Source organism: Rutidosis leptorrhynchoides, chromosome 4 (genome assembly GCF_046630445.1).
Source record: "Rutidosis leptorrhynchoides isolate AG116_Rl617_1_P2 chromosome 4, CSIRO_AGI_Rlap_v1, whole genome shotgun sequence".
In the NCBI taxonomy this organism is placed as follows: Eukaryota; Viridiplantae; Streptophyta; class Magnoliopsida; order Asterales; family Asteraceae; genus Rutidosis; species Rutidosis leptorrhynchoides.
In genome coordinates this window covers 606,813,882-606,839,469 of record NC_092336.1, presented here as the reverse complement: position 1 = coordinate 606,839,469, position 25,588 = coordinate 606,813,882, and positions in this window count along the sequence as shown.

Genomic DNA, 25,588 nt, shown 5'->3' with positions numbered 1-25,588 from the left:
TTGGGGTTGTCAGGCCCGATAGATCTATCAACAGGATTCGCGTTTACAATACCTCATGTAAATAATAGTTACCAAGTTACAGGGAAGTATGCCAGTGGTACCACTCAACGTAGAATATATATTTTTAATCACTTGTGTCCATAACGTAAATCATAAAATGCATGTATTCTCATCCCGAAATATTTAGAGTTTAAAAGTGGGACTATATACTCACTTTTGCCTTGAAGGTAATAAACACGACTTGGTCTCCGATTGATATCACAAACCTAACCATATATATAATATATCAACATATTTTCTTTTCAAGTAATCGTTATATATATATATATATATATATATATATATATATATATATATATATATATATATATATATATATATATATATATATATATATATATATATATATATATACTTTTAATATTTTCTTAGTCCGTAGTTAGCAGTCCGATGTTAGTGGTCCACAATTAGTTGCTTAAATAAAATAAATAAAGACCCCATCGTATTCGTATTGATCAGAATTAATCTCGACCCATGGTACCATGTTGTCAAGTGACGTGTTGCGTACATAAAGTACCGTGTTGTCAAATGACGTGTTGCGTACAATCATAAGGTCTTATGATTAATCTTCTCGTGTTGTTTACGGGTGGTCCTGAAATATATAAAATCAAATCATAAGTAAATATATATTAAATATTATGTTAATTAGCCAAGATATGATTAATCCGATTTTGTCATAATATGATATATTACAGGTCTTGAAGTGTTTTTAAAAATCAAATTAGAAGGATCTATTTAGTTTGCGAACAAGTTTGAAATCACTCAAACTATGTTCTTGTTGTTAAAATTTTACAACACAAAATAAGATAGCTATATAAATATGAATCGAATAAGGTTACTACCTCAAGTTACTTGGACAAAGCTACTGGAAAAGGTAAGAAAAATCTTGGAATCAAAAGAGTGGTGGAGTGGGACTGAAAGATTGGAAGTAATCTCCTTGAAATCGGATGACTATATTGATACGTTCTTGAGTAGGTAAATGAAGAGAGATTAGGGAGTGAATTAACTTGAAAGAAAATTGGAAATGAAATTGTATGTGTGTGTGTGTGTGTGCAAAATAGCATGATTATGGGATAGATATATAGGAGATTTAGTTTGTTTTCTTGCACAAAAGTCACACATGAGGTTAAATGGCTGGTTCCCACATGTAACATCATGTCTAGTGGCTGATCATTGAAGTTTATTGTTGGTATATACCAATAGTAAATACGTATAGAAGCTGGGTATGATACGGTTACATATACCCTAGATATACTTGTAGAAATTTTGAGAAATCGGAACGAGAATTCAAATATGGGCGGGTTTATAACTGTAAAAGAGGCTCAAAACTGGGCTTTTATTTTTGGGTCAAACCGGGCCAAAATAAAATTTTAAGACATTTTTAATAAAGCAATGTTAGCCCAAAAAAAATTTTCCAAGCTGACCTGGCAGCTCGACCCTTGGACCCAGCCAGGGGTTGCCACCCCTTGGACCCCGCTTATCGGGGGCGCTGCCCCCGAACCCCCGTCATAATCAAGATAAGTTCAAACAAGTGTGCACTCCACACTTCCCCAAACTTGTTCGATATTTATCAAGATTATTTTGGTTACAAATAAATCCCATTACACTTAAATCATAGATCACCAACACATTATAGATTGTAAGTATATATGTCAAAGAACGTTACATATAGTTATTGTTTTGAAAACTTAAGTTAGTGATCTCAAAGTATACTTATAACTCATTATTGTTAGTTCACAATGAAATGTTAAACCATCCTTAAATCATGTTAAATATGTATAGATATGTACATATACATAATCGTATAATTATCGTGTGTTATATAGTTCGTGATATCATCGGTCAAATTGGACGGTCAAACGTTGTGTGAAACTCTTTTCAAAAACATAAGTCTCAACAGTTTGGATTGCTTATCATGTTGGTAAGGTTTATTTTATGTAAATATTAATCTCATAAGTATAAAACGATCGAAAAAATCCGGGTCGTTACATTAGGAGGGATGGATGTCATGTTCATTTTTGAGTCCGAGGATCAAGCCTCCGCTATCCTTAATGCGAAACACCACTGCATTCACAAATGGATGACAGATATCCGTAAATGGGATGAACATCACTCTTACCAAGGTCGTATTACATGGCTAAATATCACGGGTATCCCTGTCCAGTTTTGGAATGAAAACACTTTCAGTGCCATTGCAAGATGGTGGGGTGAACCTCTCGAATTCTCAAACTGCTCATTAAAAGGTAACCAAAACCTTGTGGTGGCAAAAGTGTTAGTTAAGTTACGAGATGCACACTTGGTGCACGACATTGTGCGTGTCACTTCCGATTACTCCATCTTTTTTGCCTATGTAATGGAAGAAACCAACGGGATTTTTGAAGTTAACGTTAACCCAAAACTTGAGGAAAGTGATGGTAGTGAGGGGATTTTGGAGTCGGAGCTACCGGGTAATGATGGTAATGTTAGTATGGACGACGAAAACAAGAGTGAGTTCTCCGATGATTTATTTGGTTATAACCTGGTGCGTGATAATAATTCCAAGTGTTTGGTACCAGAAAGCTCATTTGCAGAACCCAATCATGATAACACAGGTGACTCTTCCACTGTTAATAAGACTGTACAATGCGAAAATGAGTCTAGCTGTGTAAATGCTATTGAAGTTGACCAAAATGTTTGTGATACTGGACCGGTCCATATAGATAACAATGTGGGTGGTCTGGCCCAACAGGGGGCTTTGAATGCCAAGGTTAGGAACAACGTTGATGGGGGTAGTAATTTTGTAATTGAGCAAATTGTGTTTCCAGATAATAATTGGGCTGCCAAAGTTCCAAATGGACCTGATGAACTTGATAAGGCCCAACATAATGCTCCTAAAGGGCCCTCTCTTCAAGACGGGCCTCCTCCCATACCATTCTTCACATCGGACATACCCTATGTTCCTTACGTCCCTGATGATAATAAAAATGACACGTCCATTCCTAAGCCTACCGAAAACATTGATACCACTCAAGGCAATTTTGACGGGCAATTTGACGTTGATTGCCCTCCAGGTTTTTTACCAACTCCGAGATATGCGCACGAAATACACAATTGGCACCCGGCACACCGAGACAAAGATGGTAATGAAGAGTCCCTGGGGGTTAATAATAATAATACGGCTGATAATGGGGTTCCAAAAATTTCTGACGCTTCAGGTGACCATAGCAAACCTACCTCTATCAATGAACAATCGTTATCTACTTGTAGCTCGGGATTGAAAGAATTCGGCTCGGATATTGGGCTTGAGTGGATCGGGCCTCCGGAAGGGAAGTAACTCTTATTCTCATTCTCAAAAATTTAGGTTGCTTCAACTTTAATGAATGATAAAAACCTCATTTACTTCACATGAGTTAGCTAGAACTCCTAGCGAACATAAAATAAAATTTAGAAGACCCAAAATGTTTAAAAAAAAAAACATTTATAAATACTTGTTTTGATATAAATCCAGGCATAAAGAACATACACTATATTTATTGTTTTCTTTAGATAAAATTAGTGTGAGTTAAAGTCATTTAATTAAAAGATTTATGGAACAATGATTAATTGTTTTGTTATTTATAACAATAACCTTTTAGTAGTACTATTTTTTGTACGTATTGAAAATTTTAATGTTTATAATAGTTCATTTTTATATATCGAAAATAAACTTATAGATTAATATGACGACCATGTATTTATGTAAATATATATATATAACTCCATAACAGATGACCGTCGCATCGTTGCAAGAATTAGTTTCACTCTATACATTTATAATTATAATTCGCATACGACGATTGACACAAATCTTTTACTAAATGAAAATTTAAAAAATGCGTTTATACTCTACTAAAGTTTATAAAAAACATTGTAATTTTTGTAATTCTTTTTAAAAAAAAGTAACAAAATTTTAGTAAAGAGAACAAAATAATGCTTAATAAAAAAATCTCCTAAAAATGGCTATTGCTCATCATACTTCCAATAATCTATACATTATTATAAAGCGCGTGCCAATAATCCTACGTGTCAATTTCCCAATTAATCTGAATTAAATAATCCTACGTGTCATTTTCTTAATTACACTGAATTAAATAATCCTACATATCATTTTTTTTAATTAAACTAAATTAAATAATAATAACTCCCTAAAATAACTTCATATATTATAGGTATGTAATTTTCCTTTATTTTATTTATAGTTCACTAACTCAATAAAATCTACGGTGTATCTATTACTCGTAATATATGTAGATCAATCACATAGGAAACCTTTTAAAGAAAAGGTAACTTTATATTTGTAAATAAATTTATTTAAAAGACTCATAGTTTATCAATTGATATTAATCAATATCAAGCGAATTTATATTTTAATTATTATTCATTAAATTTAATATTTTCATAATTAAAGATTACTATATTTATATATTCAACACTAATGTTTGCGATTCAAATGCTATTAGTAATAAATGGTTTCTTAATTTTAATTGTATTATCCATTTGATAAATATCAATACTAACTTATCGAATATTAATTTATACAACTGACGTGCAATGCACGGGCTCACGTTAGTATTTAATACCAATGCTTTCGATAAATAAATTATTAGTAATAAATGATTTTGTCGTTGTAATTGTATAATACATTTAATAATATATCACTACGAACATTTTCGAATACTAATTTGTACAATTGTCGTGCAACGCACGGGCTCATAAAACTAGTATAACATATATATAAAGAATTAAAAATAGCCGATAAGCAACACCAAATCGCTTCGCTGATATATACTCTGTATTAGATAGTATAAATTTACATTAGACCTACTATTTAAAAGATTATAGCTAAATATACGTTATTTACTAATAAAAAAAATCAATTATTAAGTTATACAAAGTAGAATGAAAGACTATACATATGGTGGCCACACAAATTTATCATTTTGTTTTGCTAATCAACAAATATTTAAGAACAATGTTGTTCTTTTAACAACACTATGAGATCACTTGTGGGGACTTAACCACCTACGCATTCATCTCCGCAGTTGCATAACCTGCTCCCAACTGCTGCCGAGGAAGAAAAACACGGCCCAATCCAAGGCACAAATTTACCATTTTGTTTTGTTAATCAACATACATTTAATAACAATGCTTTTTTAACAACAGTATGAGATCACTCAGGGGACTTAACCACCCACGCATTCATCTCTGCAGTTGCATAATCTACCCTCAACTAGTGCACATGAAGAAACCTGGCTCAATCCGAGAGCATGGGGCAAAAAACCCCCTCCCCCACTGCTCCCGCAACGCGATGTGCGGAAGACATCATTGAGTAAAATTTAAGGGTAAAGGGGCAACGTTGTGTGAAATGTTGTACTCCACGAGAGTCGAACTCCTGGCCTTTCGCTAAGAGAGTCAGACCACTACCACGAGTTATAACATAAAGTTTAAGACGATGTTGAAGTATTTATATTGCATCTAATAAATTACATTTGGTAGTGGTTACTATTTGAGGTAATTATCAAAATTAAATAAATAAGTTGCGTCTCATAAGTATATTCAAAAGTACGATTTTAATACTAGTTGATATGTAATAAATTTTTAATAGCGTTCATCATAAAGAACTTTCTTTATCACTCATTATAGTTATGCTTAATATCGAACTTATTAACTACTACATCGTCGCGTCAATACTAAAATGGAAGGATTAAGTTTAAGTTGAACATTGTCTAATGTGACACAAACCCACAAACGTATGAATCTAGAAACTACGTACACGAGAAATTAAGAACTTCCGTATTGTACAAGAAGAAATATTTTATACAAGACACAATCAGGACGGGACCTAACTAGCAAGAAGGAAGAAGTTTATACCACAGGGTTCCATCTAATCAATATTACTAATAAATAATTAGTAGAATTTTAGAAAGACAACTCACACAATTCTAACACGAATCGTTTCACGAGTATATACATATTATTCTCTCCTAGACTTAGCTCATGCTTAAAGTGGCACCTCAACACCACTAGATGAATAACTCCTTGGTAATATTACGGAGTACTAATTAGTGTACATTACGTCTACTCATTAAATAATTATAAATTGTTACAAGTTAAACCGGTGACCAAACAATTCACATAGAGTATACTAGCCAAAGTAAACTAAAAAGATTATATATACGATGATAGACAAATTTATCATATTTTTTATTGGTACATAACACATTAAGGACGATATTGAAGTATTTAAATGTGTCTTTAATATAATTTTTTTGTAGTGGTTATTATTTGAAGTATTTAAGAAATGAAATAAAAAATGTGTCTGGTAAGTAACTTCATATATAGGTACGAATTTACTAGTTAATTGACAAGTAATACGGAGTAATATTTATTGACGTTCATTTTAAAGGAAGTTTTTTTTTTCCTACTAAAATAAAAGGTGTTAAATACGTACTGTAGTACTTTAAAGAGACGTGTAATATGTAATAGGTGCTGCAATGCAAGTATGCAACTAATGGAACAACATCAACCTCGATAAAAAATCACATGCATAAGGCGACGAGTCAAAGGTTACTATACGGTTTTATATTACAAAATACAGTAAATAAATAAAGAGGAATATATATAATATACTTAATAATCAATTAATTATATAAAAAATTCTTTCTCACGGACAAAATAAACACTTATTTATTGACCACTTGGGTCGATTTTCCTCATTATTGGTTTCTCCCAATAAAGGAACGGGACCCATTATATGCTTTTGTTTGCATTATTTAATTAGAATTAGATTAGATTTATACTGTTTATTTATTTATTCACTTAACTTTTGAAAAAAATCATTTACCAATCCGTTGATATTACTTTAACTTTGTTGATCAAGAAGTATTCTTGAAGGATAATTATGGAAATAATTGATAAGATTCTATATTTAACGCATAAGGGTTTAACCATAAAGTAATTCAGAAATTGAGATTGAAAAACATTTTCGAATCAATCTATTCTAACTTATAACTCCAACTATCTGTTTGACTGTATTCACTTTTACCGTGATCACGAAAGAACTCATTTTAAGTAATTTTATACTTTAACACCATTCATGTTTACAAAATAAACAAAAAAATAATAATCACGAACATATAGTTTTTCTTTTTTTGGCGAAAAAACTATAGAGCTTAAATAAAACAAGAGACTTCAACAAAAATTGAAGCTCCAAATAAACGTACAACCAAAACGAAAACCGAGCTTAAAACAATACAAGAAAATAAACCAAGCTCGCGACAACCACGAACATATAGTTTGCAACCGTGAATTTTAATTGCACTAAGTGCGGCGTTATCAAGTGATTGAATTGAGTTGCATGTCCAATGGATACGTAGTAGTAGTGATATATGATATTTATTTATATCTATATTTTTTCATAAATATATAAATAAATTGTGATTGTGGGATATATGATTTAGGACGAATCTTGCAAAACTATATTGGACTCTTAACGTGTAAAATAAATGTCTAGTTTTCTTTATTGTTGCCAACTAGTTTAAATCTTCTACATTTGATGGCTAATGATTAAGGCATGCTTTGGGTAGTATGATATTATCATATTTGATTCAAAAGTATATAGGGATTAAAGAAATTGCCCTTTGAAAACTTTTGATTGATTGATTTTATTTTTATATCGTGTCATTGTGATTATTAAATTTATAAATAATCACTGATTTTTAGTATTTTTTATCTGAAAATTGAAACTATAAAAAAAAACATATAGTGTACACGGTTGAATATGATTATAGTATTGTCTAGTAAAATAAAAACAACCAATAACGTAAGAAAAAAATAACAGTGTATATATCATTACTCTTCACATAATCTGACACAATAAAGTGGTGGATATTAAATTTATCACGAATCATTTTGAAAATTCTAATTATGTAAGTAGCAAAACCTAATTAGTGCCCTAAGAAAAATAATAAACACATTAAATGACTAAATTATAATTTTTCGAAATTAGTATAAATCATATTACTCCTTTCGTTCGAACAAAATTGTCTCGCTTGACTTTTTTTAGATTTAAAATATAATAATAATTTTTTAATTTGTCCTTCATTTAATGTTATTATAAAAAATAACTAATAAATTATTTGTTATATCTAATATTAAATTTTCAATAATAAAAAGGACATAATTGATATTTTAATAATTTTTTTCATAATTTTTTATTCTTAAAGTTGTAAGGTTTTTCTTGCTCGGATTACAATGGAAGAGCGAGTAAGTCAACCTCATATTTTAGTGTACGCGGTCTATCAAGAATATTCCATGGCTGTTTTCAATCCTTTCAAGGCTACTCCAAGATTTGACCATGAGACCCCTTGCAAGGTTGTCATGAGCCCAACCACCACTGAGTTACCCTGAAATAGTTTTTTATTCTTATTTAGATTAAATAACAATAAATTTTGGAACAAATAAAAATAGTAAGGTGAACAGTTTTTCTTACACGAAGAGAGTAGTGTTTTCTGTATAAATGAAAATGATTGTGTTTAATAAATAAAACCGAGTTAAAATAGAATTTTTGAGTGTGTTTAATCATCTTTATCTTGTGCCCTTAAAATACAAGATATCCATAACCTTATTATTTTAATTATAATTATAATCTATTGTTTCTATTAAAATTGTAAAATGATGCCATCATAAATAAGTATTTTCCTTCATTACAAAAAATAAAAATAAATAAAAAATAAATAAAAATTAGAGACCATGTACATGATGTCATAATTCTTAATTAATTTAAAATTATATAATTAAAAGAATAAAATAGATATGGAGTGATAAATATTAATCATTTTTAAAATTTAAATAAGGAATAAATTTCTTAAATTACAGTAATAAATATTAATCATTTTTAAAATTTAAATAAGTAAATTATCATTATTTTCATCATTTAACTAATATATAGAAGATTACAGGTGGAATTTTAGTTGAGTAAGTATTGTCAAACTTATAAACCTTTCTACACATTGTTATTTCAAGCAATATTGGTAAAAATAAACAAACTAAAAACTTTTTTTAAAATCAAATAATCAAGAAAAATTATAAATAAATTCAAGAAAATTAGAAACGAAATCAGTTTTAAGTTTACTTTTATTAACCAAAACATATCGTATAATTTTACTTATCAATTATTTAGATGCGCCATATCAGTTTTCTTACTGTAGATTTAATAGTATCATTTTTATTTTTCAATAGTTACTAAAGTTTTGTTAAGTAGTTATCTATATACGTATTTAACAAATAAAATAGGTTATACAAAGAAGTGACATCTTTAGTTTTATTTGGTTTGTCTCTTTTAACTATCGTGTAGGCCTTCCCTATCGTTAAATCCTGGCTTCGCCCTTGTGTTTTAAATTAAATATTTAAACGTTAATAACCCTGACCAAATCAAAGAGAAAATATGTTTCAAATTAATAATCAAAATCAACAAATATTCGTGTTATTTAATAGTGTAGTAAAGTGTGAGAGTAGAAAAACAATTGTAAAGAAAAAGAAATTAAAAAAAAAAGTAAAAATAGATTTTAAATTATATATATATATATATATATATATATATATATATATATATATATATATATATATATATATATATATATATAGTGGTTAAAAAGATATAAAAGAGGCCATATAAATATTGTAGGAAAATTTAGATTAAAAAAGGATTAAAAAAAAAAGAATGAAAGTGGAAGGACTGAACTAAAAATAAGAAACATTAAGGGAGAAATTATGAATATTTTAAGAAATGTGGATAATATGGGTAAATAGTGTTAAAGAAAGAAAAAGGGAAAATAAAAGGTGTATAGAAACAGGTTTTGAGCCTGCATCCCTTCGGTAAACATCAAACAAATATTACCACTGATCCATGCGTGAACTTGTTTAATCGTTAATATATTTAATATTTAACGTTTAAAATATCGATTTTCAAATTGTAAAATCAATTGAAGTTCACTGTTCATTCATTTTCCAAATGAATATATATAGAATATAAATATATACAAATAATAAATATAAGTCTACAAATCAACGTATAATAAAAAAGTTTGACAGATGTATTAATAGGGAAAAAACAGTTACGCCAAAGTAATAGAAATAAATTTGTTATATTTTAAATTTTGACGATTTGAATATATTGATAATAAAATCATATCACATTAATATTTGTGTCCATATTTAGATGAACACAATCTTACTTTTTAATTACGCCTAAATAGGGGATAGATATTTAAACTTTAGATAAATTATTTGACTGATATTACATTATGCTTGCTTTAGAGTGATTATAAACAAATTTAAGAAAAATAGAAATGAACTCAAGGAATTCAAAAACGAAATAAATATAAATATATAAAAATATGAATAAATATAAGTCTACAAATTAACGTATAAAAATAAATTTTGGCACACGTATTAATAGGGAAGCAAAACAATTACGCCTAAGTAATAGGAATAAATTTGTTATATGCATACATAGGGACCATGAAAGCATGGGCGAACCTTCTATTTTATATATCTATATAAAAGAGAGTTTATAGTTGGTGAATTGTTATTAGCAGCTTAATTATAGCGTATTATTACATGTGTAAATTCCAAGTGTCATTTCCTAATAAATCTAATAATTATTAAAATAAATAAATAAGATAATACAAGTATATATATATATATATATATATATATATATATATATATATATATATATATATATATATATATATATATATATATATATATATATATATATACCTAAAAAAACAGGACGGTAAATACGGAGTACTTTAATTGTTGGAAAGTCAAACATTATTTCACCCCTTTCTCTCAAATGGCTCTCAAAGAGTGAAAGCAATAAAAAACATACGTTCCTATGGAAGATTTTTAGTTTTATTCATTTTTTATACCATATCTTTTTGTAATTGAATTTTTTTGTATATATATATATATATATATATATATATATATATATATATATATATATATATATATATATATATATATAGTAGTAGGATCAAGAGGGAAGTAACCAATCGGGGGGAAGCGGGGGGAAGCAAAACTTTTTTTTTTCGGTTTTTGGAAAAACTTTGTTCACGAACATTATAGATGGGATGAAAATATGAACATTTAGTAGAGACACTTTGTGATAAATGTTTTTATTTTGGCGGGAAAACGCTCGAAGAAGTAATATATAACAATTATCGTGTTTTTCGAGCGTATGTTGAGGTTTTAGCTATTGGGGTTTAGATATTAGGGTTTATAGGGTTTAGATATTAGGGTTTAGAAATTTAGGGTTTAGGGTTTAGATTTAGGATTTAGATTGAGTTTTTAACACGAACGGTTTAGAGTTTAGGGTTTAGGGTTTAGGGTTTAGGGCTTAGGGTTTAGGGTTTGGTGTTTTGGGTTTATGGAATAAACTCAAAACACCAAACCCTAAGCCCTAAACCCTAAACCCTAAACTCTAAATCGGGCTAAATTTTACTTCACAAAAAATGAAGAAAAAAAATCGTTCATATTCTTCATGAATGATGTGTCAAGACGTAACCTTTAAAATGTAGACAATATGCTTAATAATTAACACATAATACAGGCAACTAAAACCCGATCATGTAGTAACTAGCAAGTAAATTGACCAGTTCGATCCACAGGGAGAAGTTTGTTTAGATGATTTTACCACGATTAATTATTCTAAAAAGGGGGTTTATATTTGAAGTTGTGTTTTTGTTTAACGAAACAGTAAATAAATATAATGAATGACAATAATGAGAATGCGGTGTTTACTTCTATGCTTGATAGATGACAGGGATTGTTCTTTTATAATTAAAACCGTTATGTGATAGTTACAAAAGAGTAGTTTATATCAATTTCACAATATCTATAAACTTAAGAACTATGTTTAATCAACAGGATTCTTTCTTGGTTAAATTCACATAAAACCTAGTTTACTAAGATCACTCTAAGTAAACTACATGATTGTAAAACCTAAATATCATCCAATTACCATCCTATATTCACATATAGGTGTCTAGATCACTAGGTGTTGAAGTACAAATCATAGCCTTTGATAAATTCACATAAATCAAGTCATAACTCGTATAATTGAACTAGAATATAAAGATAGTTACAACAATGGATTTCTTGAAAGAACATGGTGATTTAGATTGATTAACTAACTAGATTCAACCCGGTTAAACTCACGTGAAACCTTAATTACAACAATCACTTGAGGTAATTTCATAACTATGTTGCTTTGGAACTTATTCAATTACCGAATTAAACACATAACAAAATCACTTAAGTGTATGTATCTAATCGTCTAGATTACTAGATGTATTGAAGTATAGATTGTTTTCCTAGTTAACTCACATTAATAGGTTGCAATCTATATAATTGAAATAATGATCTAAACATGCATAACAATGTTTCTTACGGTTGAACTAGATAATTAAATCAATCAAACATATGCATAACTAGCATAACATCAAAGTATAGAACAATCCCAAGCCATAAATCTTACATTGAAGCAAACACACAAGGCTTTTAGCCTAACATAATCATAGTAGAACTAATGAAACAGTAAATACAAGTTGAATTCATGTTAAAAAGATATAGAACAATAGTACCAATTGCGATAAACGATCCTAGCTTAATATTGATGTTGAAAGAGTGTAGATTAACTTGCAGCCTTCCTTGGACCTTGAAAATCGTCTTAAAACTGGGGGAGAACGTAGTAGTGAAGGTCTCCAAGTAAGTAGCCATTTGCTTCATTAAATAGCCTCAAAAGTTAGGTATTTTGGCCAGAAAGTGACCAGATGCGCCGCATCTCTTTGGGATGCGCCGCATCTCTTTACGTTCAGTAGATTCCAGCTCGATTCTGCACTCAGGACTGTCGGCAGGGGGTCAGATGTGCCGCATCTGGGACAGATGCGCCGCATCTGGCTTGGATGCGCCGCATCCATCTCAGATGCGCCGCATCTGTTGCTATTTTGGCCCAGAAGTCTTCATGCTCCTCATCTGAAACTGTCGGGAGTTATTTGGTGTAAAGATGCGCCGCATCTAAGAGAGATGCGCCGCATTTGGACCTGTATCAGTGGTTTCGGGCTGTTTTACGCATTCGATCTTCGTTTTAACTCTGTTTTCGCTGTTGGTCTTCATTTATTCATTCACAATGGACTTTTTACAAATGTACATGAATTACAATACATACGTATAACAATTACATACAAATGGAACAACATTGGATCGAAATAACGACAATAAACATGTATAATTTTGGCGTTATCAAAATCCCCACACTTAAACCTTGCTTTTCCTCAAGCAAGACTTACAAGAAATCGAAATTTACTACAGTAAACACACTTATTTAAATGAGAACACACACAAAAAATGGGACTCACACTCTCTCGATATAATACACAAGACACACAAGTTATTTAGTAACACAATAACTCACGCTATATGGAAATCACACTCGGGTCAAAATATATCACACTCACACTTATTTCACACACGAATCAAACTCACGCGTTTTGAGTACACACACCTTTGGAGTACACACGCGAAATGAAATCACGCCAAAGTCGAAAGGTGGGTTTTAAAGTCCACATTTCTTGAAAATTTGGATCCTTAGGGAAATTAGGACCTTTGCTAAAAACCTTTTATGTTTTGAAAATTATTCATGTTAGTTTTTACACTAATCAAGTTTTCCGGTTTTAACCTCAAAGTCCGGTTGAGGGTAACTGAAAACCGAAGCCTCAGTCGGCGCTTAGCAAGCTACTCGCCCCCATGATTGAAGTATCATGGAACTTGAAACCGGATGTCCTAAAAATGGTTTTACACAATATAGTTCATAAAATAGCATAAGTTTTAGACGAAACTATATCATGTCCAAATATCATCGGTGAACCATGAGTTTGCACACCTCAATTTGTTATGGCATATGTATGTTAACCGCGGTCAACATAGATGCGGTTGATCTTTACGGAGATCATCCATCTGGGGATTAGATTCATTAGTCTTAAAAGCTAATTTGCACTGTGCCCCCCCCCCCATTGTACGAGACAGATCCATCTCATGGTTAGGATAAGTCTGACCACCAAAAACCCTGTTTGATGCTGAGGTGAGGTGGATTTCCAGCCGATGATAGAGATGACTTTTCAAGATTTTTCGTCAACCTACAGCTGTTCTGGACTACGACTTCTAACATAAGTTAGCAAGTGTGTCATATTGGAAGACTTAACTTCCATCACAATCATTACATGGATGAGCATTGGATTAGATTGTTAGAACAACAAATTACTTGATGACTTTCATTTCATCCAGAATGTGGTATAGCATGATGATTATATCTTTTATATGACAAACTCAATCATTTGGTTGTTTCTTAATTTGTTTTGTGATAATAATTTCGGTGTATACACCTAGTTTTTAAAATCTACAAATTTTAAACAAAATTTGAATTTATGAAGATAAAAGTTTAAAAATTTTCACCATTTTAAGCCTTTTTAACTAAAATCAAAAACCCGAAAGAATTTATAACTTCCTCCCCACACTTGAGTTCATGTATCGTCCTCGTTACAAGAAATCAGAAAAATTTAAATTCAAGAGGGTCAAAGAGTGTAAGAGAGTTTATTACTTTCAAGGTTTAAAACCGAAGTTCACGGGATGATGGCGCTGAACTGAATGCCATCATAAGAACATCATCCGCTTCTTGCAACCACAAAACAATCACCAATCAATTATGTGCTGAACTTACTGCCAGTCTTTGTAAAAATGCAGCATATAGCACAATGCTCACCTGTAGCAATTCAAACAAAGGTACCATACGATTCACACACAAAAAAAAAAAAAAAAAAAAATGGGGGTGTACTCCATGTACTAAAAACCCCACTTACAATTATCTAAATTATTCAAATCACAATTATCCAAAATATTATCTAGTTATTACACACCAAACTTGAAAAGAAATTGTTTTTGAAATAAACCAACATCAACCAAACCTGTCACACATCAGGAAAAATTACGTCATCCTCAGAAAAATCCCCAAAATGAGTTACTTGGGCCAGCTCCACCTTCGCTTTGATTTCCCGCGTCGTCGTCCTGAAATATTGAGGGGTTGTACCCCTGATAAGTTCCTTGAGTAGGGACGACCGCAGTGTCTTCAGTAGGCGGGTTAGGAGGAGGAGGATAAGGCGCAGGATATGGATCACCCATTCGAACCCAAGGATCGTAAGCAGGCCAAGGAGAGGGGGTATAGTTAGTGGGATCTGCAGCGTATGACACTGTCTGTTCATGTATCCAATTAAGCTGATTTTGCTGCCCCGCTTGAGTATACCATGTTCGATCATTCGCAACATCAATGTAATGTTGCATCTCCCTGTTACCTGCATCGTAGTGATCAATTACCTTTTAGGTTTTTTGATCACTATGGAGTCGCATATCTAAAAACTGGCGCGCCATGTAAGCCTCCCAATCATTTCCCGGACCCGAACTACTTCCAACATTCGGCTGTGGATCTGGTTGCTGTTGGGGTTGTTCTGGTTGCCTGTTCACGGGATCCTCATACCTAGTTAGAAGGCCGTTCGACCCTCTCATCAAAATGTTCGCCCTTGTATAACTCACTCTATCAAAGGCAATCATGTGTTTCTCCTCTAACCCACTTGTGTTGATTCAAAAATGTTCGGCAATCCTGGTTACAAAATGGCCGCCCATGTTTGGTGTAATCTTTTTCCTTTCTTTGAGGAGGAAAGTGAGAATCATTCGTGGGATATGAACATGGGAGTGATCCATTATCGCGTGAATGTACCATATATCCAAGTTGGTGACTTTTTCACTACTGTCTTTTCGACAGTTTATGGTACTTGAAATGAATCGTTGGACGCATCGGTGCTCGTAGGTACGTAGCTTGCTACAAGTTTGCTTGCTTGCACTATATGCGGTATTGCTCATGTCCACCCATGCTTCTGAATGATTAAAAGAAGAAACATAGTATATACATTGATTAAAGTAAATTTTCATCAGTTGATGTGGCAACCCTTCATAAATATCCAACGCCTTCACCAATTGCAGCAGCGTTAATGTCCTGTCTTGCCCTCCAAGACGAAATCTCATAAATGTACCCGATGTTGGTGACGTGTAATCAACCCTAAGTGAACCAACGAATTCTTTGACTAAAAGTGGATACACTTTTTCTTGCATTCTGAACAGGTTTTCCCAAGCAAATATTCGATGTCCGTGATACGTTACTCGGAAAAGGTTGCGAAAATTTTGATATTCGCCGGCTTCCTCTAATGGTGTCCAATCGATATATTTCCCCGGGTATACATCTTTGTGTAGAAGTGCCTTCATCCGTTCATGGTATTCCGGATGCCTCAAAACTGCATTGATCCATGGATCCGGAGTGGTTAATCCACGGACATTTAACTGCCGGTTATCAATATCCATTTCTTCCTCTTCAGCAGCATGTTCTTCTTCACTTGTATCCTCATCTACAATTGCTGGGGCTTTTTGCTTCTTTGATTTTGGGTTTGATGATGATGCTCTAGTCTACAAAAACACAACAAAACCAAACAAACAAAATAACAAACCAAGTTGATTAGCGTTAAAGAATTTCAAGACATCTTTCATATTGTACCTAGCGAAAACCATGTGGATATGTTAAGTTCCAATTAAATCTAAATGTTTATGTTAACCAATATCTTAACATGGTATGAACTATTTTCACTCTTAGCAAACATGAACTAGTATGCCAATTGATTCAAATCACTTTACAAGTATAATCATACATAGCATGCTTCATTTCACCAAACACTTGCAATGTCATAACATATGGAACCATAGGCATTCATCAAAAAGCATGTTAAACAATATGCAATCAATGGTTTTCATACATTTAGAACATTAAATTCATCTCAAGTCAACAACTTCATCAAAATGCTTAATCATATAATCCTTAACTTATATAATAATTACTTTCAAATCGAAATAACACCAAGTTAAGGTTCACATGTGTTTACCATAAGTAATGATTTGCATAACTTCAACTTAGAACACTTACTAGTTAACAAAATTCAAAATCCCTAATTCAAGAACCCTAAAATTCAATAATTTGTGTGTTCGTGTAATTCAACAAAGGTTCATGCGATTTTGTTAATGTATACTAGTAATCAAACTTCAAAATATCTCAATTGAATAATTTAATGGCCAAAAGTCCGAAACCCCTAAATTCATGAAGAACCCTAATTTCCAAAGTAAAGATTTAAGCAAATAATCATGAAATTAGAGCATGAATAAGGATTAGTAGCAACAATTTAAGCATATAATGACCAAAACATGAACATTCAAACATCCTCACACTAAGAACAAGCTAAATCTGATTTTTAGATTGAAGAACACAAGAATCATGAAGTGTTTAGGATTAATCTTACCTTTCTCATGTTGATATTCGGATTTGATGCTCAAAGATGGGATTAATCGGTTCAATTAGTGAGTAGAGATTGAAATTTTGAGAGAGAATGAGATGAAATTCGGAGTAGTAGGTGAAAAAATGAGAAAAAATGATAAACTCCCGTATTAGTGCAAAAAATTTGGGCAGAATCCAACATACAGACACAGATGCGGCGCATCTGGCTCAGATGCGGCGCATCTGAAGCAGATGCGGCGCATCAGATGGTCTAAACGCGGCGCATGACCCTTTCTCGGCGCATTCAAAGTTCACGGGATTTTTCTTGTCTGCAGATGCGGCGCATCCATCACAGATGCGGCGCATCTGCACCTGTTGCACCAGTTTTTGACGTTTTTTCGCGTTTTAAACATTTCGGAAGGTCCCTAAACAACTTGGTTCGTATAATAACTTAGAAATCACTCAAAACACTCAAATATATTAAAATACGTACACGAGTGGGACTATATACATGTTGTGAAGTTTAACGAGTCGTTCACGCGACTCCGTCCCAAGCTAATTAGCGTTGGGGAATAGGGTGATGTCATCTCGAACCGTGGTGTCCACTCCATCGAAATAGAGTTTCAAGCGATGACCATTCACCTTGAAGGTATTTCCTTTTCCAAACAACTCAACATATCCTGATGGGAATGCTTGTTTCACTAAATAAGGTCCCGTCCATCGGGACTTCAACTTTCCGGGAGAAAATTTAAACCGTGAGTTAAAAATCAAAACCTTATCACCGGTTTTAAATTCTTTCACTTCTTTCAATCGGGCATCATGCCACCTTTTCGTTTTCTCCTTATACGAGCTCGAATTCTCGTACGCTTCTAACCTCAACTCTTCCAATTCATGCAATTGCATGAATCGGTTTTCACCAGCCTTTTCCATGTCTAAATTACAAAGTTTTAATGCCCAGTATGCTCTGTGTTCCACTTCAACCGGAAGATGGCATGCTTTACCGTATACAAGTCTAAATGGTGTGGTACCGATTGGTGTTTTAAAAGCAGTCCTAAAGGCCCACAACGCATCATCCAACTTGCGTTGCCAAATCTTAGGGTTGTTATCAACCGTCTTCTCAAGTATGCGTTTCAAGGCACGATTTGTGTTCTCCACTTGACCACTCATTTGCGGGTGGTACGGAGTAGAGAAACGATGAGTTACGCCATACTTCTTCAACACCTTTTCAAGAAGGTTGTTGGCAAAATGAGTTCCTCGATCGGATATGAGAGCTTTTGGGATTCCAAAGCGCGAGAAGAGATTTTTCAAGAAGTTCACCACCACCCTAGCATCATTCGTAGGTAAAGCTTTTGCTTCAGCCCACTTAGATACATAGTCAACGGCTACTAGGATGTATTTGCACTTATGGGAACTTGGAAATGGTCCCATGAAATCGATTCCCCAAATATCAAAGATTTCACAAACTTGGATGCCGGTTTGAGGCATCTCATCCTTTTTCGTGATCTTACCCGTTCGTTGGCATGCATTGCAAGTCCGAACAAAATTATGGGCATCTTTAAAGATCGTGGGCCAATAAAAGCCCGAGTCAAGGATTTTTCTTGCGGTGTGGTTTGGTCCGAAATGACCGCCGGTGGGCCCTTGATGGCAATGCTCGAGAATTTGTTGAGCCTCTTTTCCGTACACACAACGGCGAATCATTTGATCTGCACCAACACGGAATAGGTCGGGATGTTCCCAGAAATAGGACTTCAAATCCGCAAAGAATTTCTTCTTTTGTTGATAAGAAAGTCCTTTTTGAAGAATGCTTGGAGCAAGATAGTTTGCAAAATGGGCAAACCATGGGATTTCAGATTCCTTGTCAACCCTCATTAGAGATTCGTCCGGAAATGTGTCCTTGATGATTGTATCATCGAGTTTATCTAATTCGGGGTTTTCAAGTCGGGATAAATGATCGGCGGCTAGATTCTCGGCTCCTTTCTTATCATGTATCTCAATGTCAAACTCTTGAAGTAGAAGAACCCAACGTATGAGACGATGTTTTGCATCTAGTTTCGAGAATAAGTACCTAAGAGCTGAATGATCCGTGTAAACAATGGTTTTGGACAACACCAAATACGACCGAAATTTATCAAACGCATAAACAACCGCTAGGAGCTCTTTTTCCGTGGTGGTGTAATTAATTTGAGCTCCCGTTAGCGTTTTGCTTGCATAATAAATTGGAAGAAAATGATTATCGGGTCGTTGTCCTAAGACAGCACCTAAGGCATAGTCGCTTGCGTCACACATTAGCTCAAATGGCATACTCCAATCCGGAGATACGATAATGGGAGCTTGTGTGAGTTTTGACTTTAGAATCGAGAATGCATTTTCGCAATTAGAATCAAAGTCAAATGGAGCATCCTTTTCAAGAAGCTTGGTCAATGGGCGGGCGATTTTAGAAAAATCTTTGATAAATCGCCTATAGAATCCCGCGTGACCAAGAAAGCTTCTAATTGCCTTGACATTCGTTGGTATAGGTAGCTTAGAGATAACTTCAATTTTAGCTTTATCTACCTCTATTCCCGCACGAGATATTTTGTGACCAAGTACAATGCCCTCCTTCACCATGAAGTGGCATTTTTCCCAATTCAGGACCAAATTTGCTTTCTCACATCGGATAAGCATACGTTCAAGGTTAAAAAGACATTATTCAAAGGAGTCTCCAAACACAGAAAATTCATCCATGAAGACTTCCATACAATCCACTACCATATCATCAAAAATTGCCATCATGCACCTTTGAAAGGTTCCGGGTGCATTGCATAAACCAAATGGCATGCGGCGATAGGCAAAGGTCCCAAAAGTACAAGTGAATGTGGTCTTTTCTTGGTCGTTGGGATCAATTGGAATTTGGAAGTAACCGGAGAAACCATCTAGAAAGCAATAGTATTCTTTCCCCACTAATCGTTCAATCATTTGATCAATAAAAGGTAACGGGAAATGATCTTTTCTAGTGGCATCATTGAGACGCCTGTAATCAATACAGACTCTCCAGCCGGTAACCGTTCTAGTTGGAACGAGTTCGTCCTTTTCATTTACAATAACGGTTGTACCCCCCTTTTTGGGTACTACTTGTACTGGACTAACCCAAGGACTATCGGAGATGGGGTAGATTAACCCGGCGTCAAGAAGCTTGACTACCTCCTTTTTAACAACCTCTTTCATGTTGGGATTTAGCCTGCGTTGTCTTTGTACTACTAGTTTGAAGTCATTTTCAAGGAGAATTTTATGTGTACAATAAGACGGGTTTATCCCTGGAATGTCGGTCGTTTTCCAGGCTATAGCCTTTTTATGGGTTTTCAAAACAGAGATTAACCTTTTCTTCTCATTACCGGAAAGATGTGAAGCAATAATTACTGGCAATTGAGATGTACCTTCGAGGTAAGCATACTCCAAGTGTTTGGGTAGCTCCTTAAGCTCTAGTACGGGTGGTTCTTCCAAGGAATTCTTTATTCAGAATCTATCTTTATTTCCGATATCTTCAAATGATTCTTCTTCCTTAGGAAACTCTTCTTTCATGGTCTCATCATCCGTGACCGCTTTCATCAACTCATCAAAATCCTCATCAATATTGAAATATTCACTTTCACTCACTGGGGCAAACCCCGAGGTATCAATTTCAAGTAGCTCCTGTAATTCATTCTCAACACAAAAGTTTATAACATCAATTTGAAAACAAGAGTCATCGGTGGAAGTGGGTCTTTTCATGGCTTTGTCAATATTACAAACTATTCTCTCGTCTCCCACACCTAGACTTAATTGTTCTTTTTGGACATTAATGATAGCATCTGCAGTGTTAAGCAAAGGACGTCCTAAAATGATAGGAACTTTTGTGTCCTCTTGCATTTCTAGAATAACAAAGTCGACGGGAAAGACAAGTGAGCCAACTTTTACAAGAATATCCTCGGCTATACCTATGGGGGTATCAAATGATTGGTTTGCTAATCGAATACCCATCCGGGTTGGTTTCAAATCTCCTAAGTCAAGTTTCAAGTATAACGAGTAAGGCATTAGGTTAACACTTGCACCTAGGTCGGCTAGCGCATCATACACTACCGAATCACCCATCATACATGGTATGATAAAACTACCCGGATCTCCCAATTTTGGAGGTACATTTTGTTTTTTCAAGATGGCCGAACACTCCTCGTGGAGGAATGTGGCAGATACTTCTTGGTATTTTCCTTTCGAGGATATGAGATCTTTCAAAAACTTCCCGTAATTGGGCATACCCTTAAGAACCTCTACGAGTGGCATGTTAATGCTGATTTGCTTGATCATATCCGCAAATTTCTGATATTGGCTCGCGAGTCTATCTTTCTTCAACGCTTTTGGGTATGGAATAGGTGCCTTGTACACCTTCACTGGTGGTTCTTCACTTTTCTTCGATATGACCTCCGGTGGATCACCTTTCTCTTGCTCTTTTTCAACATGCTCATCTATATCAATAGGCTCCTGCAAAACAGAAGGAGACAAGGGAACTTCTGGGGACTTAAGGGTCTCTGGGTTAGTAGTTAAACCACTTCTAGTGGTTATAGCATTTACATGCTCATTCCTTGTTTGATTGTTACTAGGATTCACTTGAGTATTTGAGGGGAGAGCACCAGGTGGTCTCTCTGCTAGTAACTGTGAGATCCTTCCAACATCCCTTTCTAAGTTTTGAATCGTAGCTTGTTGATTGCGAATTTGCTGAGTTTGAATTTCTGCATTTTGTTCGTGTTTAACCATAAAATCTCTCAACAGATCTTCTAAACCGGATTTCTTCTCAGGTTGTGGTTGTATAAGTGCTTGTGGTTGATTGTGTTGGAAATTATTTTGGTAATTTCGTGGCGGTTGATTACGATTATTTAGATGATTGTAACCTGGTGGTGTATTTCTTTGATTTTGATTCTGGAAATTTCGGTTATTTTGGTAACCTGCATTCCCTCCGTGGTAGTTGTTGTTTGAACTTGAAGGTCCTCCTATTTGATAACTGTTGACAGGAGGATATTTCCGGTTATTTGCTTCAACCGCCGGAAAGTCGTCAAAATTCATCTCACCTTTTCGCATGTAACCTAGGAAATTTGCTTGCTCTTCCATCGTCGTTTGGTCGCAATCTCGTGTGAGATGGGGACCTTGGTACAACTCGCACCCTACCCTGATAGCGTGCATTTCTTTGGTTACCTTCTCGATTTGCCTTGCTTGATTTGCCAATTGAACTTTTAATGCAGCGATTTCATCGTTGCTTTCGACATTAGCAACTGTTGACGATCTAGAGAATTCCATCTCCTGATGCCAATTATGAGAATGGGCTGCTATATCGGCAATTATCGTGTGAGCGTCTTCGGGCGTTTTTTTCATGATTGATCCTCCTGCTGCAACATCTATATCCTTCCGGGTAGCCACATTGACTCCTTTATAGAAAATTTGGACTTTTTGGAATGTATTCAACCCGTGTTGAGGACATACCCTAAGCATTTTATTAAATCGGGTCCAAGCTTCATAAAGAGTCTCGTTAGACTTTTGCTTGAAGTGATTTATGTCACTTTGCAATTTTGCTGCTTTCGAAGCGGGGAAGAATTCTGACAAAAATTTGTCCATCATATCATTCCAATTTTCAATATAACCTTCCGGTAATGAGTCTAGCCAATCTCTTGCATCATCCTTTAGGGACCATGGAAAGATTTTTAGACATGCAACTTCATCGGAGACATCTTTGATTTTGAAAAGCTTGCAAATGCTTACAAACTTACGAAGATGCTCGTTAGCATCCTCATTTGGGGCTCCACCGAATTGACATGTATTAGTCACCATGTGGAGAAATTGTCCCTTTATTTCAAAACCATCAGTCATCGTAGGTTGAACAATTGCGTGGCCTTGTCCTGTCCTTGTTGCCTTCATCAAAGCATCCATCGTTTGATTTGTAGCAGTCATCTCTTCATCTTCTTTAATGACTGGCTCGATGATTGGTTGAACAATTGGTTCAGAGTTAGAATCTAACGAAAGTGATTCTAAACCTTGAGCAAGAGATTCTACTTCTTGAGCTCTTAAGCGTTCGTGAAGTTCTCTTTCAGGTTCAGGATATGAAGGAATTAAATTAGAGTTGGAAGAACGTAGATTCATGCACTAATGCCTATCCTGCAATCACAACAACAGAAACAAACCAATTGCAAAAATACAAGCTTACAATAAAAAGTAACTTTTCTAGGAATTGAATTCCTACAAAAGGATCGAATAATTCAAAGTTTATTAAAATCTTTTAACAAAACCGCTCCCCGGCAGCGGCGCCAAAAAGTTGATGTGTCAAGACGTAACCTTTAAAATGTAGACAATATGCTTAATAATTAACACATAATACAGGCAACTAAAACCCGATCATGTAGTAACTAGCAAGTAAATTGACCAGTTCGATCCACAGGGAGAAGTTTGTTTAGATGATTTTACCACGATTAATTATTCTAAAAAGGGGGTTTATATTTGAAGTTGTGTTTTTGTTTAACGAAACAGTAAATAAATATAATGAATGACAATAATGAGAATGCGGTGTTTACTTCTATGCTTGATAGATGACAGGGATTGTTCTTTTATAATTAAAACCGTTATGCGATAGTTACAAAAGAGTAGTTTATATCAATTTCACAATATCTATAAACTTAAGAACTATGTTTAATCAACAGGATTCTTTCTTGGTTAAATTCACATAAAACCTAGTTTACTAAGATCACTCTAAGTAAACTACATGATTGTAAAACCTAAATATCATCCAATTACCATCCTATATTCACATATAGGTGTCTAGATCACTAGGTGTTGAAGTACAAATTATAGCCTTTGATAAATTCACATAAATCAAGTCATAACTCGTATAATTGAACTAGAATATAAAGATAGTTACAACAATGGATTTCTTGAAAGAACATGGTGATTTAGATTGATTAACTAACTAGATTCAACCCGGTTAAACTCACGTGAAACCTTAATTACAACAATCACTTGAGGTAATTTCATAACTATGTTGCTTTGGAACTTATTCAATTACCGAATTAAACACATAACAAAATCACTTAAGTGTATGTATCTAATCGTCTAGATTACTAGATGTATTGAAGTATAGATTGTTTTCCTAGTTAACTCACATTAATAGGTTGCAATCTATATAATTGAAATAATGATCTAAACATGCATAACAATGTTTCTTACGGTTGAACTAGATAATTAAATCAATCAAACATATGTATAACTAGCATAACATCAAAGTATAGAACAATCTCAAGCCATAAATCTTACATTGAAGCAAACACACAAGGCTTTTAGCCTAACATAATCATAGTAGAACTAATGAAACAGTAAATACAAGTTGAATTCATGTTAAAAAGATATAGAACAATAGTACCAATTGCGATAAACGATCCTAGCTTAATATTGATGTTGAAAGAGTGTAGATTAACTTGCAGCCTTCCTTGGACCTTGAAAATCGTCTTAAAACTGGGGGAGAACGTAGTAGTGAAGGTCTCCAAGTAAGTAGCCATTTGCTTCATTAAATAGCCTCAAAAGTTAGGTATTTTGGCCAGAAAGTGACCAGATGCGCGGCATCTCTTTGGGATGCGCCGCATCTCTTTACGTTCAGTAGATTCCAGCTCGATTCTGCACTCAGGACTGTCGGCAGGGGGTCAGATGCGCCGCATCTGGGACAGATGCGCCGCATCTGGCTTGGATGCGCCGCATCCATCTCAGATGCGCCGCATCTGTTGCTATTTTGGCCCAGAAGTCTTCATGCTCCGCATCTGAAACTGTCGGGAGTTATTTGGTGTAAAGATGCGCCGCATCTAAGAGAGATGCGCCGCATTTGGACCTGTTTCAGTGGTTTCGGGCTGTTTTACGCATTCGATCTTCGTTTTAACTCTGTTTTCGCTGTTGGTCTTCATTTATTCATTCACAATGGACTTTTTACAAATGTACATGAATTACAATACATACGTATAACAATTACATACAAATGGAACAACATTGGATCGAAATAACGACAATAAACATGTATAATTTTGGCGTTATCAATGAACA